Below are 18,894 nucleotides of genomic sequence, written 5' to 3'. Positions count from 1 at the left end.
TAAACTTAAATATAATAAAATAATTTAAAACTAAAACAAATAGAAAAGAACAAAATGTGTAAACAGTAAATTAAACATTTTCTTTAGTGCAACTTCCAAATTATGCCCGGGCCGTAGATGTAGATGGCAATGTAGACTGGGTTGAAAGGTTTTTGGTCTTTAAAACATCAACTTCAGTGGGAACAGTGTTGTTGGTCTCCTTTTTAGCTAATGCTCTGATACTGTGCTCTCCAGGGGCGTGTCTCCCTACATCACCACGATAACGTGTCTACGCATTCCCAGGGTGATGTCGGGGGACACGTCCGCGGGCATTACAAGGAGCCTCTGGAAGATTGAGAGGTTGTTCCTTCTACTGAATGAGCATTGCCATGTTAACACTGCTGCTGGTGAAGGAGCGGAGGGGAGAGCAAGAGAACCCTCCGCTCTTTCGGCTCCGCGGGCCGGATAGAACAGCCGAACGGGCCAGATCCGGCCCGCGGGCCGTAGTTTGCCCACGGCTGGCAAGGACTTTGTGAGATGAGTGAATATATAATCTTTTTTAGTCGTTTAGAAGCTAATTCTTTTAATATCTGTATTAATATTTCTATTCCTGAGTTTTTAAGAATTTCAGATCTTACCTGACTCCTAAATTTGTGCTCCTCAGTACTAGGAGATCGATGAGACTGGAAAGCAGCAAGACTGGATCAATTTGTAGTATTTTTAAATTAGGAGAATTTGTTGCTCAGGCGATATATAATAAATTTCCTATTTCTCTGCTTCCCAATTATAGTTTATTAGATTTAACACAACCAGCATTATAAAAACAATGACATTAAGGCAATAATCATCATTCAAATTGGAAAAATACCTTCCTTTAAGCATTTAATAGTATTCCTTTTATTGCTCAAAAGAAAGATTGTTCCCAAAAGTAATATAAGAAAATAATTTTTAGATCTTCAAAAACATTACTTATAATTTTATTTATAATTAATTAAAATGTTGACTAGTTTAAATAGCTGCTGGAACTTAAAACTATGCTGATTCCCAAGGTGTGTACTCAGGCACCCAGGTGTTTTAGCTAATGGGGGAACCATGGCAAATTCAGTGATACTCCACATCTGTCAGATATGGTAGACTTTTAGCTTGAGGTAGTATGCAATTTCAACATTAAATGACACTATATTCTTTCCATATCTTTGTGAATCTAATTTTTCTGAGGATTTGATAAAAATCAGATACTGTGCAAAGTAAGTGTGGAATAGGAAAAATGAGGGTGATAATATCTAATCGGATTTCAAGTTTTGAGAAATTATACAGTATACAAGTATACATGCTCAATTAGTAATTGTGGTTATTTAGGAGTGAAATAAAACTCTTTTTTTTAATTTATGTGTATTATATTTTCAAATGGCTACTGAGTGTTAGGATATAAATTCTATTAAATTGTTAGACATAACTACTGTAGTTATTAAACAGAATTATTAGGTATTTTTGTTAGTTTGGGGAGGCTCGATGAAAAAATCACTGGGATACTGAGGGCACTGTTAACCAAGAAAATTTGGGAATCTTTGCTATCTTAGCATTTTAAATTTTAACTTTTTTTGTAAAGTCTGAAAATAACCTCTGTCAAGAGTTTTTCACAAGACCAAGTTCGCCCTCTAGAGGCAAAACAGTGGTCTTGATATTGAAGGTTTTGTATTCCTACTTTATGATACTTTACCTTAAATGTGCATGTGCATACACTTTTATGTCTTTATATAAAGTAACATTCTGCAATATCTTCTCGTAGGTGTCTAAATAAATTACTGGGTGGATAATTGCCTGTTTATTGATATTCTGTATGCCTTTAATTTGCTTTCTTTATTTTGGAAAGCCACATTCTCTTTTGTATATATATTGCGTGAATATTTAATGACTGGCCAGGAAAAGAACAACTCTTATTTTCATAGGGGAAGAAGGAGTGGAGTTTCTGTCCTCTACAGCCCCTTCTCTGGCTTTTTATAGATGGTGATTTCTCCAGCTACTACTTTTAAGTTTTGAACTTTCAAGTTGTATGTAGGTACTAGTGTGTATTTTGGTGCCTTTTTCATGGGTCTCTTTATCTTAGGGAGGTGTGATAGATGGTGAAATTGTTCCTCTGATCCTTTCTACCCTCAAAATATGTATCTCTTTCACCATGTGATGGGACATGTTTCTGCCTCTCCCTTTCTGCTTTCTCTTTCCCTACTTCTGTGTGTGTCTTCTGCTCTCCATTTATCTAACTTTGCTGTCCTCTTCCCTGCAATTGTCATTTTCAAGAAGGGCATGATTTTCTTTCATTAATAACTAGTGGCCCGGTGCACAGATTTGTGCACATTGAAAGGAAATTAATTAGAAGAAATATTTTAATATTGCTATTCGCCCTTTCTCTATAATAGAAGTGTCAACCAAATTCATGATCAACAATGACAGATTGAAACATACGCATGCAATTGGTGCCAGTGAGAGCTTTATATATATTGTACATGCACGAGTCAATTTAGCCTTTTATAGATATAGAATAAACTTACTTAATTAGACCTGCTTTCTGATGTAGCTAAACTATTTCCAGCCCAGTGAAGCACCCCAACTTCTATTTCAGGTAATTGTCAGCAACACAGCAGTAAATATCAACACGAAGCAGATTATTATTATAGATCATGCAGGAAGAACAAATGGTAAAATATTTAACTGCATCAGTGTTTGACTATTCTGCACAGTGAGAAAACCTGAAGTAATTTTCAAGATCTACAATGTCTTCTTTTCAGTCGGTTCAAGTTTCTAAACTTTCTAAATCTCCATTTTCTGGCTAATGAAAAGAAAATAGGATTCCATTGAGTCTCCTATCTACCTCTCCAGGATTTCTGTGAGGATCAAATGAGATGAAGCATGGGAAAATGCTTCACAGACATTTGGTTGAAGTGTGAAATGTTTCCACCTGGCTATAAAGCAAGTCATGTTCCTGGGCTGAAGAAACTGCAAGGAGGCTAGTTGTTGCTAGGGAGAGGAGGCTGGGCATTGCTACGTGATGTCATTACCCAGATGGACAGACACTTAAAATATTAGCCTTTTATATATGTAGTCTAGAGGCCTGATCACTCGGGAGGGGTCCCTTAGCCCAGCATGTGCCCTCTTGCAGTCCGGGAGTCCTCAGGGGATGTCCGACTGACGGCTTAGGCTCACTCCCCGGGGGAAGCAGTCCTAAGCGGTCGGACATCCTTAGTGCTGCTGCGCAAATGGGAGAGGCTCCCACCACCGCCGCTGCGCTCGCCAGCTGTGAGCCCGGCTTCTGGCTAAATGGTGCTCCGCCTGTGGGAGTGCACTGACCACTCGGGGGGGCAGCTCCTGCATTGAGCGTCTGCCCCCTGGTGGTCAGTGCGCATCATAGCGACTGGTTGTTTGCCGTTCGGTCGATTTGCATAATAGTCTTATTATATAGGATAGTAAATTTATAACTTTGTTTCACTGTTCCTACCTGAAACATTTTTTAACAGCCCTGAGTTTTAAACTCTGTAAAACATCTATAATAATAAAAGTATAGTATGCTAATTAGACCAGACCTCCTTCTGGACGACCTTCCGGACGAAGCCGGGCTGCGAGGGAAGCCTCTGTCCCGGGTGCCTGCCAGTGGCTGGAGGGAAGCCCGGTCCTGGGTGCCAGAGGGAAGGCAATGCCGGCAGCCAGGGGAAGGAAGGCCTACTTTTGCACAGATTTCATGGATTGGGCCGCTAGTTATGAATATAAAACTGTTTTTGAGATCCTTTACCACATACTCTTTTCAAATGGATGCTATTTATTTGGAATCAGGAATAAAAAATGACGATGTTGTTAGTAAAGCCATGAAGAATGTTAGGACACATCTGTCATGTTTTAGGGTAGAGTCTTAAGTTAGTAAAGCTGTAGAAAAATGAAGGTAGTTAGTAATTCCAGTATAAATCTGCCTGAAAAAGTGAGCAATGCCAAAAGTATTATGGAAAAGTAAATTCCTTTGAGCTTTTTAAAGTTGCCTTACTAGCTTTTTGAGTGACAAAACAGTAAGATTTAATAGGAGATTAGAGTACTAGTATTATTTTATAGAATAATTATTTTAAAGCAGATATTCAGAAAATAGTTATATTTTTAAGTATTTGTCTGATTATGTATTGGGCCACACTTTTTTTCAGTGGAGACATAAGATTATAAACTAATTATATAGAAAAGTAATGTTTGATTTATAAACTTTTTTCTCTAATAATTGTTAATTACACAAATAACACATGATTATATTTTCTCTATAAAATAGAAAACATTATAGGAAGATATATCTCATTTCACTTTCCCTTCACATTTTTAGGCCTTTTATTTATTTTTTATTTTTAAATATATTCTATTGATTTTTTACAAAGAGGAAGGGAGAGGGATAGAGAGTTAGAAACATCGATGAGAGAGAAACATCCATCAGCTGCCTCCTGCACACTCCCCACTGGGGATGTGCCTGCAACCAAGGTACATGCCCTTGACTGGAATCGAACCTGGGACCCTTGAGTCCGCAGGCCGACGCTCTATCCACTGAGCCAAACCCGTTAGGGCTAGTTGATTCTTTTTAAATCCTGCTATATCACTTTTTATAGTTCCCTGCTGAAATTGCAAGCTTGGCCTTTATCGCCTTAAAACATAGTAAGTATAGTTGTTTCATAGCCTGTGTCTGATAATTCCAGTGTCTGGAAATTCTGTAGATCTGTTTATATTGAATACTTTTCCTGCTAGTTTTTGTTAGCAGATGCTATTTTATCTCTGTATGTGCCTAGTTACCTTTGCTTGGGTGCTGGACATAATATTTGAAACATTATAGATAGAAAACAGTTTGAAGGCTAAGGTAATGCCATCCTTCATAGATTTGAATTTGTGTCTCTTAGGTGCCTGGTTGACACTAGTTATATAGTTTTTTTCACCCATTCAGATGAGACAAAGATCAGATAGTCTGTTTGGCCATTTTTCTAAGTTGTAAAAGTTTTTTTTTTGTTAAGCCAACTTGGTATTCCTTGGATAAACTTCAGTTAGTCATAATATCCATTTTGTATGTTGATGGTTCAACTTGCATTTGTGTGTATTTAAATTAATAAACTTTATTTTTTAGAGCAGTTCTGGATTCACAGCAAAACTGAGCAGAAAGTACAGAGAGTTTCTGTATACACTTTGTCTCTACACACCCACAACCTCCTCCACACAGTGTAATACATTTGTTACAATCAGTGAACCTACATTAATACATCATTATCACCCAAGGCCCATAGTTTACATTAGAATTCAATCTCTGTGCTGTACATTCTCTGTTCTGTGGGTTTTGATGAATGTATATAATGACCTGTGTTCACTACTATTCGCATCATACAGAATAATTTCATTGCCCTAAAAAATGTTTCTGCTCTGCCTATATATCCTTCCATATGCCCCTAATCCCTGGCAACCAATTATCTTTTTACTGGCTCCATAGTTTTGCCTTTTCCAGAATGTTAAATGGTTGGAATAATACAGTATATAGCCCTTTCATATTGGCTTCTTTCACTTAGCAATATGCATTTGTTTCTTTTATGTCATTTCATGGCTTGATAGCTCATTTCTTTTTAGTGTTGAGTAATATTTTAATGTTTGGATGTGTCACAGTTCATTTATCCATTCACATCTGAAGTACAGCTTGGTTGCTTCCAAGTTTGGCAATAATGACTAAAGCTGCTATAAACATGCGTGTGCAGGTTTTCATATGATGTAAGTTTTTATTTCATTTGGGTAAATACCAAGGAGTCTGATTGCTGGATCATATGATAAGAGGATGTTTAGTTTTGAAAGAAACAGCCCAACTGTTTTCCAAAGAGGCTAGACCATTTTGTATTCCCACTAGCAAAGCATAAGAGTTCCTATTGTTCCACATCCTCACCAGTATTTTGTGTTGTCAGTGTTCGGGATTTTGACCATTCTGTTAGATATGTCGTAGTATCTCATTGTTTTAATTTGCAATTCCCTATTAACATTTGAGGTTCAAAACATCTTTTCATGTATTTACTTGCCATCTATATATCTTCTTTACTGAGATGTCTCCAGATCTTTTGCCATTTTTTAATTGGATTGTTAATTTTCCTAAAAACAGTAAGAACAGAACTCAATAAATGTTTAGGAGTTCTTTATATATCTTACAAAACAATCCTTTATCAAATGTATCTTTTGAAGATATTTCCTCCCACTTTGTGGCTTCTTTTCATTTTCTTGACAGTGTCATTTACAGAGCCAAAGTTTTTAAAATTAATAAAGTCCTGCTTCTCAATTATTTATTTCATGGATTATGCCTTTGGTATTATATCTAAATTCATTATCATACCCAAGGTCAGCTAGGTTTTCTCCTATCCTCTAGTAGTTTGTTGTTTTTTTAAATATATTTTATTGATTTTTTACAGAGAGGAAGGGAGGATAGAGAGTTAGAAACATCGATGAGAGAGAAACATCGATCAGCTGCCTCCTGCACACCTCCTACTGGGGATGTGCCCGCAACCAAGGTACGTGCCCTTGACTGGAATCGAACCTGGGACCCTTCAGTCCGCAGGCCGACGCTCTATCCACTAAGCCAAACCAGTTTCGGCTATTGAGTTAATTTTATGAATTATGAAGAGTGTAAGTTCTGTGTCTGGGTTCATTTTTTTTTGCTTGTAGATGTCCAGTATTCAGCACTATTCATTGAAAAGACTGTCTTTGATCCATTATATTGCCTTTGCTCCTTTGTCAAAGATCAGTTGACTGTATTTAAATGTCTATTTATGGACTTTCTTTTCTGTTCTGTTGATTTATCTGTCTATTTTGCCAGTCCCATTGTAAATATTTCTCTCTTTTCCGCGACCAGCACAGCTAGAGAGTGGACAGGAGTCCTGAGTAGGGGCGATGGGGATAGAGAAAATGAAAGAGACAGACATAAAGACAGTAGGGAAAGCTGGGGCTGGGTGGGACAGCTGTCCTCTGATGGAGAGATTGGGACCCAGAGCCCATACAGTGCTGTTTATTTTATACAGTAAGATACCAGGAAGTTTTACTAAAGTTTAAGATAAAGAAAATATGTGCATTCTTGTGGCTTCTTTGTAATCGTCACTTCTGGATGGGCCTGGATAATCGTGTTTGTTCCTGTTGTCTGGCTGGATTTAGATAATGAAATCCACCTCCTGGCACCTGAGTTAAAGGTCAGACTGACAACACACCTGCCTCTGGCAAGGTATGTTTCCAGGGCATGGCTCTGCCAGGCGCCACTGGATTCAGACAACAATCAGCTCAGGGGCCTTTCCCAGGTGCTCTCTACATCTCCCCCTTCTTTATTTTTAAATGTAGCTTATGGACATCTAATTGGAGCCTTTGGACTTGAGATCACAGGAGCTTGCTGCTGACTAAAAGAAAGCAGGATAAAATTAGTGGTACACAAAGGAATCCTATAAGGTATCAGGTGGTGTGTTTTAACATTTTCCACAGATTAAATCCTTTTAAATCATCCAGCAATTCTTTTGCCAGTTTCGCTTATAGATATAATTTCATCATGACTATTCTGAATGGCTTACACATGTTTGTGTAGCCGTACAAGGTCTATACTGATATTATTATGATGCCATATTCCCTGTAGGTGCATCTTGATTTTACTCCAATCCCATAGAGAACTGTCATAGCAGGCTGAAGTCACACAAATATGTGTAAAAGCAGCATGGTATTGCAGCTGCTGTCTAATCTTGACACTTTCTAATTGATTGCCTAGTCCAGTGGTCGGCAAACTAATTAGTCAACAGAGCAGCAAACCATGGCTCACAAGCCGCATGTAGCTCGCGAGCCGCAGTTTGCCGACCACTGGCCTAGTCCTATTACTACAGCTTCCAAAACATTTAACTTTGTTTCTAGCCTTTTGTCTATATCTTTTTGATCATGAATTGTAGTTGAGGTGTTCTGAGCCAATTCATTGACAAATTTTGCATTCTGGATGCTTTGAGTCAATGCAAGAGAAACAGTTACAGCAGATGCAATAACAGTAACTAGGGTAACAATACCAAAAATAATAAGTCCCAAAGCACACTTTTCCTGGGACAGCTGATTATGTAATTCCTGCAATGTCTTGAGGCCCGCATCATAATACCATTTTCCTGTTATATTGGTAGGAAGCATAATAAAAGAAGCCTGCTTTAAAATTAATATATCTTCATTCAGATTATGCCTGGAAACACAGCTGGTGGCATTGAACAGCATAATGAGTGTCCAATCTGGTGATGTTCACATTTCCAGTCACCAATACATATGAAGGCTGGACACAGGCTCGTAAGCCATAGCAAGGGCTTGATGAACACGCTCCTTTAATATTAGCTAAGAAAGAGCCAGTAAAATTAAGAAAGTCAAGGGCAGCGGCTAAATGCCAAAAATTTTTTTGTAAACCACCTGTTTCCGTGGTCAGGGCGTTACCCACAAACCCTCCTGGTGACATAGGCTCGTGATGGGGATATTTAGCATCAAGCCTGTGAGATCAATTCAATACATACAAGTCAGAACCAGAAATATTATGTCTCACTGGTACAGGATTGGCGCAATCTTGCCATTGAGGAAATGCTCCCAGCTCAGTAGTGGTGCTGTTAGGACAATAAGGGAACAGGGGATACTTATCAGACAGCCATCGTGTGGCCTTAGGAAACCCCAGTTTAGTAACTGAATATATTTTCCCATGTCCCAGGGGCCTGTGACGTTAGCAACGTCTGCGCCTCCATAGGAAGTCTTATTTTCTTTTTTTTTTTTTTTAAATATATATATTTTATTGATTTTTTACAGAGAGGAAGGGAGAGGGATAGAGAGTTAGAAACATGGATGAGAGAGAAACTTTGATAGAGAAACATTTTTTTTTTTATTGATTTTTTACAGAGAGGAAGGAAGAGTGATAGATAGTCAGAAACATCGATGAGAGAGAAACATCAACCAGCTGCCTCCTGCACACCTCCCACTGGGGATGTGCCTGCAACCAAGTTACATGCCCTTGACCGGAATTGAACCTGGGACCTTTCAGTCCACAGGCTGACGCTCTATCCACTGAGCCAAACCGGTTTTGGCGGAAGTCTTATTTTCTTGACCAAGTTGCAAACATCCTGAAGTCCCCTTTTTAGATAAACAAATAGGGAGCTCCCCACTAAAGCCATTAAGTATAATTACCATGGGAAGGAGGAGTTCTGTGCTTGTCAGAGCTACACCCAACCATATTGGTGGTGTTAGTAAACACTGGCACTGATTCCCCAGTCCAGATGGCTGGATTGACCACAGGGGGGTCTGGAACATATGTCCAGTAAGTTTCTGCTGCAGCCATACTTACCTGGCAGCTGACAAGTGCTAGCATAGCAACAAAAAGGGTGGAGGGGGTTACCTGAACCCCCTGTTCTTTCAACACTTGTGAAACATCGATGGTCAGCTTCTTCAGTTGGCCCCATTTGGAGACACTAGCTTCTCGGGTGGCCTTGGTCACCTGTCTTCTGCTGTTTTCCTTCTTCGGGGTTGGTGGATGAGCTGGCATCATCACAGGAGGTGTGATCTTCAGCTTCTTGAACGGTGGGATGAGCTGTTCTCCCAGATCCATGGTTGTGACGCACCACTCGCTCTGGCACCCAGATGGGGTTAGAAGCACCTCTGGAAAGATACAAATGTGGCCCCTTCCCCACATCATTACTGGATCTGGCCCTCTCCACTGCCCTGTTTGTAAATCCTTCCATCATGCCATACCGGCAGATGCTATGACACCAGCAGCTTGATGCATCTCGGCTGCTGTGCGACCCTCATTGTCACAATTTAAAAAATTTAAAGTGTAAAGGGCATGATTTAACTGATTCTGTGGAGTAGGATAATACCCCTCTCCCTTTCTGTTTTTGTAATTGAGCCTTTAAGGTTCGATTAGCTCTTTCTACAATTGCCTGTCCTTGGGGATTATATGGAATTCCTGTTTTTATGTACTATTTGGTATTGCTTGCAAAACTGCTGAAAGGAGGAGCTACTATAGGCAGGTCCATTATCTGTTTTTATCTCTAGGGGCCATCCCATGATTGGAAAAGCTGTTAGGCAGTGGTTAATTACATGCTTTGCACTTTCCTTCACAAGAGAGAAAAGAAACATTTGAGGCCTTTTAGAGTCTAGTGGGATGATTTAAAGTCAATTCTAGATCAAGAAAAGTTTCTTAAAATTCAAACACTTGATAAACGACATAGAGACCAAAAAAACAATACAAAAGATCAATAAAACCAAGAGCTGGTTCCTTGAAAGAATAAACAAGATATAAGCCTCTAGCCAGGCTCACCAAGAAGGAAAGAGAGAGTACCCAAATAAACAAAAATCAGAAATGAAAGAGGAGAAATAACAGACCCCACAGAAATACAAAGGATTGTTTAAAAATACTATGAACAATTCTATTCCAACAAACTGGACAACACGGAGGAAATGGACATATTCCTAGAAAAATACAACCTTCGAAAACTTAATCAGGAAGAATCTAAACATCTCAATAGGCCAATAACTATGGAAGAAATTGAAGCAGTCATCAAAAAGCTTCCAGCAAACAAAAGCCCAGGGCCAGACGGCTTCACAGGGGAGTTTTACCTAACATTCAAGAAGAACTAAAACCTATCCTCCTCAGACTATTCCAAACAATTCAAGAGGAAGGAACACTCCCAAGCTCCTTCTATGAAGCCAGCATCACCCTAATACCAAAACCAGATAAAGACAACACAATGAAAGAGAATCACAGGCCAATATCCCTCATGAACATAGATGCCAAAATCCTCAACAAAATTCTAGCAAATCGGATCCAGCAGTACATCAGAGAGATCATAAACCGTGACCAAGTAGGATTTATCCCAGGGATGCAAGGATGGTACAATGTCCGCGAATCAATAAACGTTATACATCACATAAACAAATTGAGAGGTAAAAATCACATGGTCATATCAATTGATGCAGAAAAAGCATTTGACAAAATCCAACATCCTTTCTTGATAAAAACTCTCAGCAAGGTGGGAATAGAAGGATCATACCTCAACATAATAAAAGCCATATATGACAAACCCACAGCCAACATCATACTCAATGGGCAAAAACTAAAACCATTTCCCCTAAAAACAGGAACAAGACAGGAATGCCCACTCTCACCACTCCTGTTCGACATAGTACTGGAAGTATTAGCCATTGCGATTAGACAAGAAGAAGAAAAAAAAGGCATCCAAATTCGAAAAGAAGAAGTAAAACTGTCCTTATTCGCAGATGACATGATATTGTACATAAAAAACCCTAAAGACTCCATCAAAAAATTATTAGACTTAATAAATGAATTCGGCAATGTAGCAGGATACAAAATTAACACCAAGAAATCTATGGCATTTCTACACATGAATAGTGAATTTACAGAAGAGAGACTAAAAAAGCAATCCCATTTACCATCGCACCAAAAAAATGAAGATACCTAGGAATAAACTTAACTAAGGAGGTAAAAGACCTATACGCAGAAAACTACAGGACACTGAAAAAAGAGATAGAGGAAGACATAAACAGATGGAAGAATATACCATGTTCACGGATTGGTAGAATCAACATCATTAAAATGTCCATACTACCGAAAGCAATCTATAGATTCAATGCACTCTCCATTACAATACCAATGGCATATTTCACAGACCTAGAAGAACTCTCCAAAAATTCACCTGGAATAAAAAAAAAGACCCCAAATAGCTGCAGCAATCCTGAGAAAGAAGAACAAAGTAGGTGGGATCTCAATACCAGATTTCAAGCTGTATTACAAAGCCACTGTTCTCAAAACAGCCTGGTACTGGCACAAGAACAGACATATAGACCAATGGAATAGAATAGAGAACCCAGAAATCGACCCAAACCACTATGCTCAATTAATGTTTGACAGAGGAGGCATGAACATACAATGGAGTCAAGACAGTCTCTTCAATAAATGGTGTTGGGAAAATTGGACAGATACATGCAAAAAAATGAACTAGACTACCAACTTACACCATACACAAAAATAAACTCAAAATGGATAAAGGACTTAAACATAAGACAGGAAACAATAAAAATACTAGAGGACTCCACAGGCAGTGAAATCTCTGACATATGTCGAAGCAGTTTCTTCACCGATAACTGCTTCTAGGGCAATGGAAACTAAAGAGAAAATAAACAAATGGGACTACATCAAAATAAAAAGCTTTTGCACAGCAAACATCAACAAAACAATAAGAAAACCCACTGTATGGGAGAATATATTTGCCAATGTTATCACCGATAAAGGTTTAATCTCCAACATTTACAGGGAACTCATACAACTTAATAAAAGGAAGATAAATGATCCAATAAAAAAAAATGGGCAATGGACCTAAATAGATACTTTTCAAAAGAAGACAGAAGGAAGGCCAAGAGACACATGAAAACATGCTCAAAGTCACTAATTATCTGAGAGATGCAAATCAAAACCACAATGGGGTACCATCTCACACCTGTCAGAATGGCTATCATCAACAAATCAACAAACGAAAAGTGCTGGCGAGAATGCGGAGAAAAAGGAGCCCTCGTGCACTGTTGGTGGGAATGCAGACTGGTGCAGCCACTGTGGAGAACAGTATGGAGTTTCCTCAAAAAACTAAAAATGGAGCTCCCATTTTACCCAGTAATCCCACTTCTAGGATTATATCCCAAGAAACTAGAAACACGAATCAAAAAGGATATATGCACCCCTATGTTCATAGCAGCACAATTCACCATAGCTAAGATTTGGAAACAGCCTAAATGCCCATCAGTAGATGAGTGGATTAGAAAACTATGGTACAGCAGTGGAATACTACGCTGCTATAAAAAAAGAAGCAATTCTTACCATTTGCAGCAGCATGGATGGAACTGGAGAGCATTATGCTAAGCGAAATAAGCCAGGCAATGAAAGAAAAATATCACATGATCTCACTCATTTATGGGAAATAAAGAACATTGTAACCTGATGAACAAAAAGATAGATACAGAGGTAGTAAAGCATTGAACAGACTGTCAAATTACAGAGGGAGCCCTGACCGGTTTGGCTCAGTGGATAGAGCGTCGGCCTGCGGATTGAAGGGTCCCGGGTTCGATTCCAGTCAAGCGCATGTACCTTGGTTGCGGGCACATCCCCAGTGGGGGGTGTGCAGGAGGCAGCTGATCGATGTTTCTCTCTCATCGATGTTTCTAACTCTCTCTCCCTCTCCCTTCCTCTCTGTAAAAAATCAATAAAATATATTTTAAAAAAATTACAGAGGGAAGGCTGGGGAGTGTTGGGGGAGGGGGGGAAGAGATCAACCGAAGGGCTTGTATGCATGCATATAAGCACAACCAGTGGACACAAGACACTGGGGGGTGGTGAGATGAGGGCATGTGACAAGGGGTAGGGGAGGCTGGGGGAAGGTCAATGGGGAAAAAAAAAGGAGATATATGTACTACTATTTGTAATACTTTAAACAATAAAAAAAATCCATTTATGATTTAAAGATTAAAAATAAATAAAAAATTCAAACCCTTGAAGGATTGTCAAACTTGATTTTACCAAAGGATTATATATTAAAGTGTATTAGGCAGGAACATAGGCTAATAAACTTCAGTTCCTATGATTAAAATATTTTTTAAATACCTGATTAATATAACAATTATTTTACTAGAAAAAAAAAAACTAACCAAAATAAGGCTTATTTTCTAACTTCATTTGTCCTTGCGTGTGGACAGCAAATGACACTAATTGGATTTCTGCTATCAGTATCCTTGAGTACTTTGACATAAGCTATTTACCCTCTGTTTAGGGAGGCAAAATGTAAATCACTGATTTTTAAGTGTCCTTGGTTTAGGGAAGACAGGATTTTCTAGATGGTTGCAAACTGCTGTTTAAATATCTGTTTCCCAGTTCTGCTTGTCCTGGCTTACTGGCCTGTATCATTTAATCAATTTCTTTTTAACATTTCTCTTTTCCTTATCACATACACAACCTTCACAAATTTCACACTGCCAAATTAGCCTTCAAACCTTCCTTCTATGTCCTTCAAAAATGCATAACCATGTCTCAGTCCTTTCATTAAGTATTTCTACTCTAATATTCTTTCTGTCCTACCATCAGCAGCGTGTACAGACCTTTTCTTTCTTTTTTCTTTAAAATGTATTAACATTCTTAGAAACCTTAATTTTCCAATGATAATTAAAAATTAAATAGCCAATATTTCTTAGATTGACATTTATGAACACACTTTAAATGTACTTTTACTTTCAAGAAAATATGCCTTTAACAAAGTACAAGAGACCTTCTGTAATAAAAACTAAGAGGAGGTGAATTAAAACTTATCTAGCAATTAATGTTTTAGTATTTTATGTTATTTTAAAATATTTAGACATTTATTATTTAACCTAGCAATGCTCCAAAGTTTTTAAGCTAATAAAGACTTTGGAAAATTATGTATAGGTATATGACACTGAAGAACAGGTAGGGGGACGAGGGAGCAGACCTTATAGCCCGCTCCCAGGCCTTTTGGCCATTTGGATTTAAAACTGCCAGAGATTGCCAAAACCGGTTTGGCTCAGTGGATAGAGCGTCAGCCTGCGGACTGAAAGGTCCCAGGTTCGATTCCGGTCAAGGGCATGTAACTTGGTTGCGGGCACATCCCCAGTAGGAGGTGTGCAAGAGGCAACTGATCGATGTTTCTCTCTCATCGATGTTTCTGACTATCTATCCCTCTTCCTTCCTCTCTGTAAAAAATCAATAAAATATATTTAAAAAAAAATAAAAATAAAAATAAAACTGCCAGAGATAACGTGCTAAGGTTACTGCTGTGGCTTCAACTTCTTTCACAGCCTAGAAAAGCTGGTTTCTGGTGGCGCAGTGGCCAAAGAGCTGGTTGGAGCCTGAAGGGGAGGCTGAGATTGTAAATTCTCATATTGGCTGCTTCCTTAGATTCTCCCCCAGGTTGTATAGAGAGGGGAAGGCAGGAGAAGGGTTGCATTCCTGTCTGCCCTTTTATTTTTTAGATTTTTACTGAAAAGTGTTATATACATTTTTTACTTCAGTTACATCTATTTATTATATCTTAACAACTTTGAGATTATAAAGCCAGTTATTACCTAAAGTATATTCTTGACCAATTACCATGATTGCCCTTTCTGTTTAAGGAAAGGACACACTAATCTGGCTGGGGGACACTAATCTGGCTGGGGGTCGTATGCCCCCAGGCAAGAACCGCCCATTCTCATGGAAGCATTAATCTTTGTTGTCCAACCCAGACTGCATAGCTTATTTCCTTATGTAATTTCAAGTATATTGTATTGGTCTAATTTAGTTTAAAAATATTTATTTTTGGGAGAGAGTACATCTTTTGTGTTACCTCAGGGCCCTTGAGATATCACAAAGCTGTCCCTCAGTTAAATTATTGAAATATTACATTCAGAAAAGCTGTCAAATATATCCAATTTAAGGATTATTAAAACTTAAACCAGTTTTAATATTAAAGATTTAGTCTTGACCACAGAATTAATTATTCTTAATTTGGCCAGTAAATTTTTATATTTTAGTTATTCCACAATATACTTTGAATTGTAGAGAAAACACTGGGAGGACACGCCTACCGCTCATCCATTTACATGCTTCACGTCCCCAGGGCTGGCCTACACAGGTTTATGCATCACAGGCATGCTTGGAATTAGCTGGCCTTTGTTTAAACTCTCCTGGGTTGCAATTTTTACAGATTTTTCACTTTCAAATTAATCTCAGAATCTTAAAATTTTAACACAGCACAATAAAATCATAAATCAGAGAAAAGCAAATTAAACTTACAATAAAGACACATAGAAAGAAATTTAACTAGCTAAGAGTTTCTGGTGGCTTGGGAGGGAAAGAAAAAGATTTTTTAAGATAAAGAATTATTGGCAGTTGCTGAGAAATTCCTTTAATCCTTTCTACTTGGTTCAACCCACTACAAGTAGTTTGAGCCTCCAGCAAAATGAAATATGAAGTCGAGCGTCTGCATCCAGCCATAAAGGCTGGGCAGCTGCGAGCAAAACCTTTCTTATCATCTGAGTCATCCCACTCACAGTGATGCTTGTCCTGCTCTGCCTCAAACTCTAGCTCCTGCTCATAATTACGAGGTAAATCTTTATCAGGTGGGCTCTTGACAGGAGCGACATGCAGAGGCGGAGGTGGCGCAGAGGGGGGAAGTGGTATTTTTAGAGTTTCTCACCCCTCCACTGTAGGCTGTAAAGCCATGGCCACACCCTGCTTAGACATTCTTAAACTCTCCTGCTCTGGATCAAGGCAATCACGAATTAAAGACCATAGTGTGAATGTAGGAATAGGAACAAAACTTAAATCAAGAATCTGCCCTAACCGGTTTGGCTCAGTGGATAGAGCATCAGCCTTCGGACTGAAGGATCCCAGGTTTGATTCCGGTCAAGGGCATGTATCTTGGTTGCGGGCACATCCCCAGTAGGGGGTGTGCAGGATGCAGCTGATGGATGTTTCTCTCTCATCGATGTTTCTAACTCCCTCTCCCTTCTTCTCTGTAAAAAAAATCAATAAAATATATTTTTTTAAAAAAAGAAAGAAATTGGGAATCTGACTACGCTTAACAGAGCATTCTCACGCTTTGAGCATAGTTTTAAGCATTTGAGAGTAGAGGTCTCTTTCCTGAGACCCTGAAATATCCCATGTTTTACACCCAGTTCTTACCTTACGCTCCTTACCTTCTTGAGTTCCTTGTGTGCGCACTCCCAGAGCATTCCCCTCGCCTGACTTTTGAGAGTTCCCCAGTATTCAGGTCCCTGGATCTGGGTGCCAGATATAAATATTTCTCTCTTTTCCATGACCAGCATGGCTAGAGAGTAGACTGGAGTCCTGAGTAGGGGTGATGGGGGATAGACAAAATGAAAGAGACAGATACAAAGGCAGTAGGGAAAGCTGAGACTGGGTGGGACAGCTGTCCTCTGATGGAGAGACAGGGACCCAGAACCGATAGAGCACATTTATTTTATACAGTAAGATACCAGGAAGTCTTATTAAAGTTTAAGATAAAGAAAATATGTGCATTCTTGTGGCTGCTTTGTAATCGTCACTTCTGGTTGGACCTGGATAATCGTGTTTGTTCCTGTTGTCTGGCTGGATTTAGATAATGAAATCCACGCCCTGGCGCCTGAGCTAAAGGTCAGACTGACAACACACCTGCCTCTGGCAAGGTATGTTTCTAGGACATGGCTCTGCCAGGCGCCACTGGATTCGACGACAATCAGCACAGGGGCCTTTCCTAGGCGGGCTCTACATCCCATGCTGTTTTGATTACTGTAGCTTTGTAGTTAGTCTTGAAATTAGGTAGTATTCATCTTTCATCTTCTCCTTCAGATTGAGTTTATTATTCTGGGGCTTTTGCCTCTACATATAAATTTTAGAATCATTTTGTCAATATTCACAAAATAACTTGCTGGGATTTGGGGGGGATTGTGTTGAATCCATAGATAAGTTGGGAAGAACTGACATCTTGACAATACTGACTCTATCCATGAACATGGACTATCCATTTATTTAGTTCTTCTTTGATATCTTTTGTTAGAGTTTTGCATACATTATTAGACTTATACCTATTTCTGTTGGATGCTAATGTAAATATCAATTTATTTTAAATTTCAGATTTCATTTGTGCATTGCTGGTATATAGGAAAGTGATTGACTTTCCTTGTATCCTGCAATGTTGGTATAATTGCTTATTCTTGTGTTTTTGTTGGTTTTTTTTTGTCTTTATTTTGGCGGGGAGGGATTTTCTATACAGGCATCTGCAAACAAAGACAGTTTTATTTCTTCCTTCCCAATCATCATATCTTTATTTCCCTTTCTCTTACTGTATTAGCTAAAATTTCCTATAGATGTTGATAAGCAGTGGTGGGAGAGGTCTCCCTTGTCTTGTTCTTGATCTTAGTAAGAAAGTTTTAAGTTTTTCACCATTAAATATGAGATTAGCTACAGGTTTTTTGGTAAATATTCTTTATCAAGTTGAGGAAATATCCTTCTTTTCCAAATTAGATTTTTTGTTATGAATGGGTGTTGAATTTTGTCAAAAGCTTTTTCTGCGTATATTAATATGATCATGTAGTTTTTTCTTTAGCATGTTGTGATGGATTACACTAATTGATTTTGTTTTCTTTCTTAATCCTCACTGAGGATATTTTTTTCATTGATTTTTTTTTTTTTAAGAGACAGTGGAACGGAGGGAGGGAGAAAAGTTTGAAAGAGAGAGAAAGACTTTGAGAGAGAGAAACATTGATGTGAAAGAGACACATCGATCTGAGAGAGACATATCAACTGGTTGCCTCCCACACGCACTCCGATTGAATCTGCAACCCAGGCAGGTACGTGCCCTTGACTGGGAATCAAACCCGACACCCTTTGATACGCTGGCTGACGCTCTAACCACTGAGAAACAACAGCCAGGGCACATTAGATGATTTTAAATGTTGAGCCAGCTTTGCATATCTGGTATAAATCCTCTTTGGTCATAGTGTATAATCCTTTTTATACATTGTTGGATTCAATTTGCTAATATTACTTTGTTGAGGTTATTTGCATCTATGCTTATGTGAGATACTGGTCTGGGGCTTTCTTTTCATGTAATGGCTTTGCCTGTTTTGATATTAGGGTAATGCTGGTAAATAATAATACATGAATAAGGTTTAACTACAACTAGACCAGGGGTGGGCAAACTTTTTGACTCGAGGGCCACAATGGGTTCTTAAACTGGACCGGAGGGCCGGAACAAAAGCATGGATGGAGTGTTTGTGTGAACTAATATAAATTCAAAGTAAAGGAGCGGAGGGGAGAGCAAGAGAACCCTCCGCTCTTTC

At 38.7% G+C, this 18,894-nt stretch overlaps 1 protein-coding gene across 1 annotated transcript in view; it reads left to right on the top strand.

Annotated features, from left to right (window-relative positions):
• The window catches only part of TBC1D12 (TBC1 domain family member 12), a 76,684-nt gene that overhangs the window by 24,062 nt on the left and 33,728 nt on the right, over window positions 1–18,894 (top strand). The gene's annotated exons all lie outside the window — the stretch shown is intronic.

This window comes from Plecotus auritus (genome assembly GCF_963455305.1).
Source record: "Plecotus auritus genome assembly, chromosome: 9".
In the NCBI taxonomy this organism is placed as follows: domain Eukaryota; kingdom Metazoa; phylum Chordata; class Mammalia; order Chiroptera; family Vespertilionidae; genus Plecotus; species Plecotus auritus.
This window is presented reverse-complemented; position numbering and strand designations above follow the sequence as displayed.